The following is a 15786-nucleotide window of genomic DNA, read 5'->3' on the forward strand; positions in this document are numbered from 1 at the left end:
ATAAAAACACATGTTGATGTCTGAATATGCCATAGTTTGTCTAACCCTAACCCTAGCCTCAGTTTGTTAACCCTAACCCGGGGCCTTAAGGTGAATCAACAGGTAGTTGGAAAGTAGGCAATATGCTACTAAAGCATGCTGAATTTTGATTTCTCATCCGTGTGGGGAGCAGAACTATCATAAAAACACATGTTGATGTCTGAATATGCCATAGTTTTTCTAACCCTAACCCTAGCCTCACTTTGCTAACCCTAACCCGGGGCCTTAGGGTGAATCAACAGGTAGTTGGAAAGTAGGCAATATGCTACTAAAGCATGCTGATTTTTGTTTTCTCATCCGTGTGGGGAGCAGAACTATCATAAAAACACATGTTGATGTCTGAATATGCCATAGTTTTTCTAACCCTAACCCTAGCCTCAGTTTGTTAACCCTAACCCGGGGCCTTAGGGTGAATCAACAGGTAGTTGGAAAGTAGGCAATATGCTACTAAAGCATGCTGATTTTTGTTTTCTCATCCGTGTGGGGAGCAGAACTATCATAAAAACACATGTTGATGTCTGAATATGCCATAGTTTTTCTAACCCTAACCCTAGCCTCAGTTTGTTAACCCTAACCCGGGGCCTTAGGGTGAATCAACAGGTAGTTGGAAAGTAGGCAATATGCTACTAAAGCATGCTGATTTTTGTTTTCTCATCCGTGTGGGGAGCAGAACTATCATAAAAACACATGTTGATGTCTGAATAGGCCATAGTTTTTCTAACCCTAACCCTAGCCTCAGTTTGTTAACCCTAACCCGTGGCCTTAGGGTAAATCAACAGGTAGTTGGAAAGTAGGCAATATGCTACTAAAGCATGCTGAATTTTGATTTCTCATCCGTGTGGGGAGCAGAACTATCATAAAAACACATGTTGATGTCTGAATATGCCATAGTTTGTCTAACCCTAACCCTAGCCTCAGTTTGTTAACCCTAACCCGGGGCCTTAGGGTGAATCAACAGGTAGTTGGAAAGTAGGCAATATGCTACTAAAGCATGCTGAATTTTGATTTCTCATCCGTGTGGGGAGCAGAACTATCATAAAAACACATGTTGATGTCTGAATATGCCATAGTTTTTCTAACCCTAACCCTAGCCTCAGTTTGCTAACCCTAACCGTAATTTGGGGCCATAGCGTGAATCAACAGGTAGTTGGAAAGTAGGCAATATGCTACTAAAGCATGCTGATTTTTGTTTTCTCATCCGTGTGGGGAGCAGAACTATCATAAAAACACATGTTGATGTCTGAATATGCCATAGTTTTTCTAACCCTAACCCTAGCCTCAGTTTGTTAACCCTAACCCGGGGCCTTAGGGTGAATCAACAGGTAGTTGAAAAGTAGGCAATATGCTACTAAAGCATGCTGAATTTTGATTTCTCATCCGTGTGGGGAGCAGAACTATCATAAAAACACATGTTGATGTCTGAATATGCCATAGTTTTTCTAACCCTAACCCTAGCCTCAGTTTGCTAACCCTAACCCGGGGCCTTAGGGTGCATCAACAGGTAGTTGGAAAGTAGGCAATATGCTACTAAAGCATGCTGATTTTTGTTTTCTCATCCGTGTGGGGAGCAGAACTATCATAAAAACACATGTTGATGTCTGAATATGCCATAGTTTTTCTAACCCTAACCCTAGCCTCAGTTTGCTAACCCTAACCGTAATTTGGGGCCATAGCGTGAATCAACAGGTAGTTGGAAAGTAGGCAATATGCTACTAAAGCATGCTGATTTTTGTTTTCTCATCCGTGTGGGGAGCAGAACTATCATAAAAACACATGTTGATGTCTGAATATGCCATAGTTTGTCTAACCCTAACCCTAGCCTCAGTTTGTTAACCCTAACCCGGGGCCTTAGGGTGAATCAACAGGTAGTTGGAAAGTAGGCAATATGTTACTAAAGCATGCTGATTTTTGTTTTCTCATCCGTGTGGGGAGCAGAACTATCATAAAAACACATGTTGATGTCTGAATATGCCATAGTTTTTCTAACCCTAACCCTAGCCTCAGTTTGTTAACCCTAACCCGGGGCCTTAGGGTGAATCAACAGGTAGTTGGAAAGTAGGCAATATGCTACTAAAGCATGCTGATTTTTGTTTTCTCATCCGTGTGGGGAGCAGAACTATCATAAAAACATATGTTGATGTCTGAATATGCCATAGTTTTTCTAACCCTAACCCGGGGCCTTAGGGTGAATCAACAGGTAGTTGGAAAGTAGGCAATATGCTACTAAAGCATGCTGATTTTTGTTTTCTCATCCGTGTGGGGAGCAGAACTATCATAAAAGCACATGTTGATGTCTGACTATGCCATAGTTTTTCTAACCCTAACCCTACCCTCAGTTTGTTAACCCTAACCCGGGGCCTTAGGGTGAATCAACAGGTAGTTGGAAAGTAGGCAATATGCTACTAAAGCATGCTGATTTTTGATTTCTCATCCGTGTGGGGAGCAGAACTATCATAAAAACACATGTTGATGTCTGAATATACCATAGTTTGTCAAACCCTAACCCTAGCCTCAGTTTGTTAACCCTAACCCGGGGCCTTAGGGTGAATCAACAGGTAGTTGGAAAGTAGGCAATATGCTACTAAAGCATGCTGAATTTTGATTTCTCATCCGTGTGGGGAGCAGAACTATCATAAAAACACATGTTGATGTCTGAATATGCCATAGTTTGTCTAACCCTAACCCTAGCCTCAGTTTGTTAACCCTAACCCGGGGCCTTAGGGTGAATCAACAGGTAGTTGGAAAGTAGGCAATATGCTACTAAAGCATGCTGAATTTTGATTTCTCATCCGTGTGGGGAGCAGAACTATCATAAAAACACATGTTGATGTCTGAATATGCCATAGTTTGTCTAACCCTAACCCTAGCCTCAGTTTGTTAACCCTAACCCGGGGCCTTAGGGTGAATCAACAGGTAGTTGGAAAGTAGGCAATATGCTACTAAAGCATGCTGAATTTTGATTTCTCATCCGTGTGGGGAGCAGAACTATCATAAAAACACATGTTGATGTCTGAATATGCCATAGTTTTTCTAACCCTAACCCTAGCCTCAGTTTGCTAACCCTAACCCGGGGCCTTAGGGTGAATCAACAGGTAGTTGGAAAGTAGGCAATATGCTACTAAAGCATGCTGATTTTTGTTTTCTCATCCGTGTGGGGAGCAGAACTATCATAAAAACACATGTTGATGTCTGAATATGCCATAGTTTTTCTAACCCTAACCCTAGCCTCAGTTTGTTAACCCTAACCCGGGGCCTTAGGGTGAATCAACAGGTAGTTGGAAAGTAGGCAATATGCTACTAAAGCATGCTGATTTTTGTTTTCTCATCCGTGTGGGGAGCAGAACTATCATAAAAACACATGTTGATGTCTGAATAGGCCATAGTTTTTCTAACCCTAACCCTAGCCTCAGTTTGTTAACCCTAACCCGGGGCCTTAGGGTGAATCAACAGGTAGTTGGAAAGTAGGCAATATGCTACTAAAGCATGCTGAATTTTGATTTCTCATCCGTGTGGGGAGCAGAACTATCATAAAAACACATGTTGATGTCTAAATATGCCATAGTTTGTCTAACCCTAACCCTAGCCTCAGTTTGTTAACCCTAACCCGGGGCCTTAGGGTGAATCAACAGGTAGTTGGAAAGTAGGCAATATGCTACTAAAGCATGCTGAATTTTGATTTCTCATCCGTGTGGGGAGCAGAACTATCATAAAAACACATGTTGATGTCTGAATATGCCATAGTTTTTCTAACCCTAACCCTAGCCTCAGTTTGCTAACCCTAACCCGGGGCCTTAGGGTGAATCAACAGGTAGTTGGAAAGTAGGCAATATGCTACTAAAGCATGCTGATTTTTGTTTTCTCATCCGTGTGGGGAGCAGAACTATCATAAAAACACATGTTGATGTCTGAATATGCCATAGTTTTTCTAACCCTAACCCTAGCCTCAGTTTGCTAACCCTATCCGTAATTTGGGGCCATAGCGTGAATCAACAGGTAGTTGGAAAGTAGGCAATATGCTACTAAAGCATGCTGATTTTTGTTTTCTCATCCGTGTGGGGAGCAGAACTATCATAAAAACACATGTTGATGTCTGAATATGCCATAGTTTGTCTAACCCTAACCCTAGCCTCAGTTTGTTAACCCTAACCCGGGGCCTTAGGGTGAATCAACAGGTAGTTGGAAAGTAGGCAATATGCTACTAAAGCATGCTGAATTTTGATTTCTCATCCGTGTGGGGAGCAGAACTATCATAAAAACACATGTTGATGTCTGAATATGCCATAGTTTTTCTAACCCTAACCCTAGCCTCAGTTTGCTAACCCTAACCCGGGGCCTTTGGGTGAATCAACAGGTAGTTGGAAAGTAGGCAATATGCTACTAAAGCGTGCTGATTTTTGTTTTCTCATCCGTGTGGGGAGCAGAACTATCATAAAAACACATGTTGATGTCTGAATATGCCATAGTTTTTCTAACCCTAACCCTAGCCTCAGTTTGTTAACCCTAACCCGGGGCCTTAGGGTGAATCAACAGGTAGTTGGAAAGTAGGCAATATGCTTCTAAAGCATGCTGATTTTTGTTTTCTCATCCGTGTGGGGAGCAGAACTATCATAAAAACACATGTTGATGTCTGAATATGCCATAGTTTTTCTAACCCTAACCCTAGCCTCAGTTTGTTAACCCTAACCCGAGGCCTTAGGGTGAATCAACAGGTAGTTGGAAAGTAGGCAATATGCTACTAAAGCATGCTGATTTTTGTTTTCTCATCCGTGTGGGGAGTAGAACTATCATAAAAACACATGTTGATGTCTGAATAGGCCATAGTTTTTCTAACCCTAACCCTAGCCTCAGTTTGTTAACCCTAACCCGGGGCCTTAGGGTGAATCAACAGGTAGTTGGAAAGTAGGCAATATGCTACTAAAGCATGCTGAATTTTGATTTCTCATCCGTGTGGGGAGCAGAACTATCATAAAAACACATGTTGATGTCTGAATATGCCACAGTTTGTCTAACCCTAACCCTAGCCTCAGTTTGTTAACCCTAACCCGGGGCCTTAGGGTGAATCAACAGGTAGTTGGAAAGTAGGCAATATGCTACTAAAGCATGCTGAATTTTGATTTCTCATCCGTGTGGGGAGCAGAACTATCATAAAAACACATGTTGATGTCTGAATATGCCATAGTTTTTCTAACCCTAACCCTAGCCTCAGTTTGCTAACCCTAACCCGGGGCCTTAGGGTGAATCAACAGGTAGTTGGAAAGTAGGCAATATGCTACTAAAGCATGCTGATTTTTGTTTTCTCATCCGTGTGGGGAGCAGAACTATCATAAAAACACATGTTGATGTCTGAATATGCCATAGTTTTTCTAACCCTAACCCTAGCCTCAGTTTGTTAACCCTAACCCGGGGCCTTAGGGTGAATCAACAGGTAGTTGGAAAGTAGGCAATATGCTACTAAAGCATGCTGATTTTTGTTTTCTCATCCGTGTGGGGAGCAGAACTATCATAAAAACACATGTTGATGTCTGAATATGCCATAGTTTTTCTAACCCTAACCCTAGCCTCAGTTTGCTAACCCTAACCGTAATTTGGGGCCATAGCGTGAATCAACAGGTAGTTGGAAAGTAGGCAATATGCTACTAAAGCATGCTGATTTTTGTTTTCTCATCCGTGTGGGGAGCAGAACTATCATAAAAACACATGTTGATGTCTGAATAGGCCATAGTTTTTCTAACCCTAACCCTAGCCTCAGTTTGTTAACCCTAACCCGGGGCCTTAGGGTGAATCAACAGGTAGTTGGAAAGTAGGCAATATGCTACTAAAGCATGCTGAATTTTGATTTCTCATCCGTGTGGGGAGCAGAACTATCATAAAAACACATGTTGATGTCTGAATATGCCATAGTTTTTCTAACCCTAACCCTAGCCTCAGTTTGTTAACCCTAACCCGGGGCCTTAGGGTGAATCAACAGGTAGTTGGAAAGTAGGCAATATGCTACTAAAGCATGCTGATTTTTGTTTTCTCATCCGTGTGGGGAGCAGAACTATCATAAAAACACATGTTGATGTCTGAATATGCCATAGTTTTTCTAACCCTAACCCTAGCCTCAGTTTGTTAACCCTAACCCGGGGCCTTAGGGTGAATCAACAGGTAGTTGGAAAGTAGGCAATATGCTACTAAAGCATGCTGATTTTTGTTTTCTCATCCGTGTGGGGAGTAGAACTATCATAAAAACACATGTTGATGTCTGAATAGGCCATAGTTTTTCTAACCCTAACCCTAGCCTCAGTTTGTTAACCCTAACCCGGGGCCTTAGGGTGAATCAACAGGTAGTTGGAAAGTAGGCAATATGCTACTAAAGCATGCTGAATTTTGATTTCTCATCCGTGTGGGGAGCAGAACTATCATAAAAACACATGTTGATGTCTGAATATGCCATAGTTTGTCTAACCCTAACCCTAGCCTCAGTTTGTTAACCCTAACCCGGGGCCTTAGGGTGAATCAACAGGTAGTTGGAAAGTAGGCAATATGCTACTAAAGCATGCTGAATTTTGATTTCTCATCCGTGTGGGGAGCAGAACTATCATAAAAACACATGTTGATGTCTGAATATGCCATAGTTTTTCTAACCCTAACCCTAGCCTCAGTTTGCTAACCCTAACCCGGGGCCTTAGGGTGAATCAACAGGTAGTTGGAAAGTAGGCAATATGCTACTAAAGCATGCTGATTTTTGTTTTCTCATCCGTGTGGGGAGCAGAACTATCATAAAAACACATGTTGATGTCTGAATATGCCATAGTTTTTCTAACCCTAACCCTAGCCTCAGTTTGCTAACCCTAACCCGGGGCCTTAGGGTGAATCAACAGGTAGTTGGAAAGTAGGCAATATGCTACTAAAGCATGCTGATTTTTGTTTTCTCATCCGTGTGGGGAGCAGAACTATCATAAAAACACATGTTGATGTCTGAATATGCCATAGTTTTTCTAACCCTAACCCTAGCCTCAGTTTGCTAACCCTAACCGTAATTTGGGGCCATAGCGTGAATCAACAGGTAGTTGGAAAGTAGGCAATATGCTACTAAAGCATGCTGATTTTTGTTTTCTCATCCGTGTGGGGAGCAGAACTATCATAAAAACACATGTTGATGTCTGAATATGCCATAGTTTGTCTAACCCTAACCCTAGCCTCAGTTTGTTAAAACTAACCCGGGGCCTTAGGGTGAATCAACAGGTACAGAGGGAGCCACGTCAAATAGCCGCCTGGAGCGTGACGGGTCCATGGCAGGACCATGCGAGGTCAATGCACGATCCGTGCACGGAATGTGATCCCCCGCGATGACGCAGTAAACGAAGCCCCGCCCCATAAACGCCCCATGCGCTTTCTAAAAAGATGGTTGCAATGCTGTATAATCCCGCCAGGTGGAGCATTGACTGGCACAGTTAACTGCACCGTATCTTTAATATACAGTACAGTACAGGCAGTTCTTTTATTGCAAACATAGTTTCATAGATAGATGACGTGGTAAAAAAACAACAACAAACTGATTAATAAAACAGATTTGTTAAATCACTCAATACACAACCCATGATGATTATGCTATTTATTATTAAATAATGAATTAATAAAACTACAGTAGTTAGTGAAGTATTTTTCAAGACATGCTTAATGATCCTTAAAGACACGGTAACGTCTGTAATTTATCTACAGTATACCGATCATTGTAGGTACGGAATACAAATGCGGGCTATGTACAGTATTTTACAATACGGTGTATTTTACCTAGTTCCATTTAGTATACTGATAAATACTATTTTGCTGCAAAGTTATGCTCAAAATGTAACTTCTGCTTGGGTTTGTTTTCGTTATATTTTTGATGATGTTTTCGCTGATGTTTTTTTTTTACTTATAGTCAAAAATTGGCATTACAAAGGTAGAATTAATCTGTCTCTTCTGCCACATCTATTCACAGTTGTGATAAGTGATTAATGCCCCATCAGATTTTTTGATGGGGGAGCATTATGCATGGTTAAATGACAAAAGAAATACTGATCTGTATGGGCAGACATTTGTTCCAGATTGCATGCGCCATTAAACATGGTTTATTTGTCCAAGGTTGCTAGAGCCTGATTTACTCCTACCAATATAAATTATTTCAATTAAACCCATTTGTCTGAATCACAAATTAAGCCAACGCTGTATGAAAAATGAAGTTTTATTCAAAAAATACAGTTTGCAAAGTACAGCACATGCTACACTGAAATGAAATGAAAACAATGAAAATGAAAACAAACATCAAGTCCTAGTATAGCCAGCCCGTGACTGTTCAGGGTCAACTTTACGTGGACTTCTCAGTCGTTCGTTTATCTTATTTCTGATGCGGAACCAGTGGTCCGCTGTGAGATCCGGAAATCTCCGCATGACAGTCTCCTGCACCTTGTCTTTTAGATTGTTGGGCAATTTGGCTTTGCCGTTTGTCCCACCCCAGTTTACCTGCTTTGCCCAACTCTGGTAGGCTTCAAATGGGCAGAGCGCCAAAAACACACTGGCCGCATATGTATCTGGGCGACGCTCTCCTCGCTGGAGACACTCTTTATAAAATGTCTCCTCCCTTTCAGCAGTCAGAGGCCTGAGAGGCACATCTGGAAGCTGCGTGCCTTTCTTCAGGTTAAGGCTGAGATGGCGGGCTGGGGTGGAGGTTAAAAACAATGGTGACATGCTCAGTTCAGCGTTGCCCTGGTCAGAGTCCGGAGACCCAAATAGGCGACGTCCACAAGAGGAGTGTGGGGAGGGAGAGGTGAGCTGCCGCCGCATTGGAGGAATGGAGGTTCTGTCTTTTTCCAGCTGTTCCAGTCTCTGGGTCACATCCTCCAGCTGCGTCTTTAGGGCCGCACACCCCTCACACGGTCCCACTACCTCGGGTTGGGCCAGCCGTCGTTCGATTTTTGCCAGTCGACTTCGGAGGTCCCCGATCTCAGCAACTAGTGGATTCTTTGGTGATCCCAAGTGAACTAGCGGCGACGAGAGAACGGTAGCCTGCAAAAAAAGATATTATTTAATTATGCTATTCAAAAATATTTAATATTTTCTGAATTATATTTTATACATTATGAAACCAAAGCATAATACTGTACACAATATTAGAGCTTAACATATCTGAACTCACACCCATTATATATTTCATAATGTATTTTAATATACTGTAATATGCAGTACATTAATTCAACTTACCGCTTTCTTTTTCACCATTCTTACTTTTCCTCTCGTGGTGGGAGTTGCAGGTGTCCTCTGCTTTACCTTTTTGGTTGCTGAGGACGGCATCTGTGTCCAGAGAAACATGAATCAGTCACACATTATGACACCAAAGCATAATACTGTACACAATATTAGGGCTTACGGTAACATACAGTATCTCAACTCACACCCAAAAAAAGGGAACAACTTGCTTACCATAGCTGAAACACGTTGTGGTCTCTGTGTCTTGTAGAATGTCGCCGCTTCCATTCTTGTCAGAATTATGGAGTCGATGTAATTCTCTCAAAAAACTTGAGCGCTATTTATTTGTTACCTGGATTGCGATACTGACCAAATACAGCAGAATCCAATTGGTTAGCAACCTGTAAATATTTTAGCCAACCAGAATGAGATGCGCCCATTTGTGCGCTATTAAATTAAGCGCAGATCAACCACTGCGATTATTCACCTTTTAACGACTGTATTGTGTTGTGAAGATGCCGCACATCACTCAACTGTGCTCACAACAAATTCGACAAATGCGGGCCTGTGGAAAATCAGCACAGCAGATACAGCAGCATTTTGCAGGATTGGGGATTAAGGTTTCGCTTCGTGTTGTGCGATATCACTACAAGGAGAGACATCCTCGACGTTCTTATCCAAAGAAACTACACCAGTAAGTAATAAAAAGAATGAGCAAATACTGAACAAGTGTGTGATACTGTTATTCATAGAACAAGTTATGTTTGTTTTTGTCTAATGGTTATCTCTGATTTCTGTAGCAATATCCTGAAGGCTATTGACGACATGACCCTGGCTAATGATGAGATGACCGCCCGGCAAGTGCAGCAGAAAGTTTTCAAAGACTTCGGCGTTCATCTGAGTATCACCAGTGTTCGCCGAGCTCGTAGAAAACTTGGGTGGACGTTTGGAATGACTCGTTTCACCCCAATGATGAGAGACCGCAGTAAGGAGGCACGGCTAAACCAAGCTCTTCAGTGGATGGAGTCGGGGGAGATATGGGGTGATGTGTTGTTTACAGACGAAACAACAGTAGCTCTGGAGCACTATGCCCGACAGAGTTTCCGAAAAAAGGGACATTTGGCTTGCAAACCACGGCCTAAACATCCATTGAAGGTCCATGTCTGGGGAATGATTTCAAGATATGGAGCAGGGCCTATTGTAATTTTTGAAGGAATTATGGACAGACAGTTTTTTGAAGATTCCATAATCAAAGCAGCTGCAGGACCATATATAAGAAAATATTTTGGACCGCATCATCGCTTCTTCCAGGATAACGATCCAAAGCACACTGCTGCTGCATCATGCATTGCGGCAGAGGGAATCAACTGGGTGAAGACTCCGCCAGAATCACCGGATTTGAACCCTATCGAGCTTGTCTGGCACTCGATGAAAGACTTCATCCGAAAGGAGGCAAAGCCGGGTACAAAAGAAGAGCTCATTCATGCCATTGAGGCTTTTTGGGAGACAAAAGTCACACAAGACTTCTGCAGTACATTAATCACCGGACTTCATAATGTACTGAGAATGATAGTGAAAAACAATGGGGGGCACAGTGGAAAATGAACTGATGAAGAAATGTAATCCCTACCAGCGCACATACTGTACTGTACACTATAGCTATGTTTGTAAACATGGCTTATTAAAGATGCACTGTTTTGTGGACATGGCAGTTTTGTAATGGTCAGCAAAATAAACACTGTCTACACTGTTTGCGCCGTAATATATTTGGCTGACGGTGGGAAAACTGAAATCGCAATTGCCGAATCACGAGAAATGGGGATTGAACTGTATTTCAAATTACTGTACGATATATTACAACCTGTATTTCATGATTCCTCAGACCACACTCTTAGAAAAACGTCTTTGTGCTCACTCGAGGTTGAAACCGTGAAACTCGCTTCATTTGCAAAACAATAAGTGTTGATCGGCGCTGAGGAGGCTGCGAGCAGCTTGTGTGGGGAGTGAGAGGGGGGGGGGTTCCTTGTGAGGAGAGCTTGATTTTTTCAGGGATGCTAGTGTTAAACATGATTCCCAAATTTGGCGTTTATAACGATTCAGACAGACTGAATTTAAGAATGTCTCCCATTTTCTGCCCATTGAAGTAGTTGGTTCAAGTAAATGTTTTTTTTTTTTCAATACCCCAACAAAATCCCCAACAATTAAAACACGCAAACATGACTTAAAAATTTATTCTTCCAAAAATAGTCAGAGTTAAAACAGTAATTTGTCTAAAACATACAATACAGTACATGTTGCATTTTGCTTAAAGGTCATTAAAATACCCGGATAACACCATCTGCTGATTAGTCTCTATCTGGTTCTTTTATACTAAAATATTATTTTTAAAAAAACTATGCAACAGTTTAAGTCTTTGTTTCCGCCAAACTGTCAGACGTTTTGCAATTCTATGTTCAGAATATAGATCTGACCAAACATCATTCTAGATCTGTTGCACTGTGACGTCATTCCAGCTCCCTCAACAGCTTGTTCAGGCTCCTCCAGTAGCTCCAAAAGGCCAGCCGTCACCCGTCTGACCCAAGCCTCCATAGCGGAGCTCTGCATAAAGAGAACAGGAGAATTTAGTGAAGAAAAAGATACTGTAAATACGCTTTACAGAATATCTAGTTAAGATAAAAAAAGAAAATATACTAATAAACCTATGTAACACAGAGTGTGTAAAATACTGTTTTGGGAAATCTGGAATGTAAATAAACTGCCTGCGCTAATGTTAACCATTGAACTTTGTTAACAGTAGCCACTGACTGTTTGTATTATCGTCTGCATTAAAATAACTGAGAATTTACTTAATGCGCTTTTTATACAAATAAGTTAAGCGATATAACATTCATACTGTATATGAGCAGTATATACACTGTACTGTACAGTATGCGTTGCAAAACTACCATGCAAAAAATGGGAAAAATATAAACCTGGTTATGAGCGTTTAGCTCGCTAGCTCCTGTACAGCTATCCTTATCTTCTGTCCCTCATGAACTACATCACATTATATTCCAGTCACAGAAATAACCTGCAGATTAACTCTTACCCAAAGAATAAATAAATGCATTTTCAGAGAGCACAAACACATTTACTGTATGTTTCTCGAGTAGTGCAGTTTTTGTAATAGGGACATTAATAGTATTTTCGAAGCTTTAGCGTCTTTTTGAGGAAAAGAGGAGTGACATTGTATTGTTAGTTTGTGACACTGACAGTAAGCTGTAATGTTAACTCCAGACTTGGTAAACAGATCATTAAGTTATCTAAAGTCACATCTGACCGCTGCTGTTGCTGCCAGTGATTTTCGAAACGGCCAATAAAAAACTAAACTGGGAAGTAACCTGTAAACTACCCCAAACAAATTTTATAAAATAAAACACCACTTACCGCGAATAGTCCATTAAGCCGCGATCTTCATTTCTGTAGTGCAGTTTGATAGCGTCAGTTCGGCGGGGGTGGGTGGTTAAAATCACGTGATTGCAACTCAGCGCAGCTAGATTGCTGGCTTGTGTTAACATGTTCTTGAGAACGAAGCTCCATCTAGTGGTGGCACCAGGTAAATGAATAAATAGGCGTGTTTACTGTGAAATCTTGACACGCCTATCTGGCTTGAGAGGGAGGGGGGACTACGCCGTCCATAGGGCAGCCGTACGCCATTCGCACGCCATTCACACGGCCGCGGCTATTTGACGTGGCTCCCTCTGTAGTTGGAAAGTAGGCAATATGCTACTAAAGCATGCTGAATTTTGATTTCTCATCCGTGTGGGGAGCAGAACTATCATAAAAACACATGTTGATGTCTGAATATGCCATAGTTTGTCTAACCCTAACCCTAGCCTCAGTTTGTTAACCCTAACCCGGGGCCTTAGGGTGAATCAACAGGTGGTTGGAAAGTAGGCAATATGCTACTAAAGCATGCTGAATTTTGATTTCTCATCCGTGTGGGGAGCAGAACTATCATAAAAACACATGTTGATGTCTGAATATGCCATAGTTTTTCTAACCCTAACCCTAGCCTCAGTTTGCTAACCCTAACCCGGGGCCTTAGGGTGAATCAACAGGTAGTTGGAAAGTAGGCAATATGCTACTAAAGCATGCTGATTTTTGTTTTCTCATCCGTGTGGGGAGCAGAACTATCATAAAAACACATGTTGATGTCTGAATATGCCATAGTTTTTCTAACCCTAACCCTAGCCTCAGTTTGCTAACCCTAACCGTAATTTGGGGCCATAGCGTGAATCAACAGGTAGTTGGAAAGTAGGCAATATGCTACTAAAGCATGCTGATTTTTGTTTTCTCATCCGTGTGGGGAGCAGAACTATCATAAAAACACATGTTGATGTCTGAATATGCCATAGTTTGTCTAACCCTAACCCTAGCCTCAGTTTGTTAAAACTAACCCGGGGCCTTAGGGTGAATCAACAGGTAGTTGGAAAGTAGGCAATATGCTACTAAAGCATGCTGAATTTTGATTTCTCATCCGTGTGGGGAGCAGAACTATCATAAAAACACATGTTGATGTCTGAATATGCCATAGTTTTTCTAACCCTAACCCTAGCCTCAGTTTGCTAACCCTAACCCGGGGCCTTAGGGTGAATCAACAGGTAGTTGGAAAGTAGGCAATATGCTACTAAAGCATGCTGATTTTTGTTTTCTCATCCGTGTGGGGAGCAGAACTATCATAAAAACACATGTTGATGTCTGAATATGCCATAGTTTTTCTAACCCTAACCCTAGCCTCAGTTTGATAACCCTAACCCGGGGCCTTAGGGTGAATCAACAGGTAGTTGGAAAGTAGGCAATATGCTACTAAAGCATGCTGATTTTTGTTTTCTCATCCGTGTGGGGAGCAGAACTATCATAAAAACACATGTTGATGTCTGAATATGCCATAGTTTTTCTAACCCTAACCCTAGCCTCAGTTTGTTAACCCTAACCCGGGGCCTTAGGGTGAATCAACAGGTAGTTGGAAAGTAGGCAATATGCTACTAAAGCATGCTGATTTTTGTTTTCTCATCCATGTGGGGAGCAGAACTATCATAAAAACACATGTGGATGTCTGAATATGCCATAGTTTTTCTAACCCTAACCCTAGCCTCAGTTTGTTAACCCTAACCCGGGGCCTTAGGGTGAATCAACAGGTAGTTGGAAAGTAGGCAATATGCTACTAAAGCATGCTGATTTTTGTTTTCTCATCCGTGTGGGGAGCAGAACTATCATAAAAACACATGTTGATGTCTGAATAGGCCATAGTTTTTCTAACCCTAACCCTAGCCTCAGTTTGTTAACCCTAACCCGTGGCCTTAGGGTGAATCAACAGGTAGTTGGAAAGTAGGCAATATGCTACTAAAGCATGCTGAATTTTGATTTCTCATCCGTGTGGGGAGCAGAACTATCATAAAAACACATGTTGATGTCTGAATATGCCATAGTTTGTCTAACCCTAACCCTAGCCTCAGTTTGTTAACCCTAACCCGGGGCCTTAGGGTGAATCAACAGGAAGTTGGAAAGTAGGCAATATGCTACTAAAGCATGCTGAATTTTGATTTCTCATCCGTGTGGGGAGCAGAACTATCATAAAAACACATGTTGATGTCTGAATATGCCATAGTTTTTCTAACCCTAACCCTAGCCTCAGTTTGTTAACCCTAACCCGGGGCCTTAGGGTGAATCAACAGGTAGTTGGAAAGTAGGCAATATGCTACTAAAGCATGCTGATTTTTGTTTTCTCATCCGTGTGGGGAGCAGAACTATCATAAAAACACATGTTGATGTCTGAATATGCCATAGTTTTTCTAACCCTAACCCTAGCCTCAGTTTGTTAACCCTAACCCGGGGCCTTAGGGTGAATCAACAGGTAGTTGGAAAGTAGGCAATATGCTACTAAAGCATGCTGAATTTTGATTTCTCATCCGTGTGGGGAGCAGAACTATCATAAAAACACATGTTGATGTCTGAATATGCCATAGTTTGTCTAACCCTAACCCTAGCCTCAGTTTGTTAACCCTAACCCGGGGCCTTAGGGTGAATCAACAGGAAGTTGGAAAGTAGGCAATATGCTACTAAAGCATGCTGAATTTTGATTTCTCATCCGTGTGGGGAGCAGAACTATCATAAAAACACATGTTGATGTCTGAATATGCCATAGTTTTTCTAACCCTAACCCTAGCCTCAGTTTGTTAACCCTAACCCGGGGCCTTAGGGTGAATCAACAGGTAGTTGGAAAGTAGGCAATATGCTACTAAAGCATGCTGATTTTTGTTTTCTCATCCGTGTGGGGAGCAGAACTATCATAAAAACACATGTTGATGTCTGAATATGCCATAGTTTTTCTAACCCTAACCCTAGCCTCAGTTTGTTAACCCTAACCCGGGGCCTTAGGGTGAATCAACAGGTAGTTGGAAAGTAGGCAATATGCTACTAAAGCATGCTGATTTTTGTTTTCTCATCCGTGTGGGGAGTAGAACTATCATAAAAACACATGTTGATGTCTGAATA

General features: G+C 41.7%; 1 protein-coding gene and 1 long non-coding RNA gene across 6 annotated transcripts in view; both read right to left on the reverse strand.

Moving 5' to 3' along the window:
• The window catches only part of LOC111843408 (liprin-alpha-2-like), a 252407-nt gene that overhangs the window by 52406 nt on the left and 184215 nt on the right, over positions 1-15786 (reverse strand). The window lies entirely within an intron of this gene.
• LOC140588379 (uncharacterized) lies at positions 11467-12992 on the reverse strand. Its single transcript, XR_011989728.1, has 2 exons — positions 12676-12992; positions 11467-11847 (listed from the first exon to the last, which is right to left on the reverse strand). It is a non-coding gene; the product is annotated as an uncharacterized lncRNA (long non-coding RNA).

The sequence above is a fragment of the Paramormyrops kingsleyae genome, chromosome 3, assembly GCF_048594095.1.
Source record: "Paramormyrops kingsleyae isolate MSU_618 chromosome 3, PKINGS_0.4, whole genome shotgun sequence".
NCBI lineage: Eukaryota > Metazoa > Chordata > Actinopteri > Osteoglossiformes > Mormyridae > Paramormyrops > Paramormyrops kingsleyae.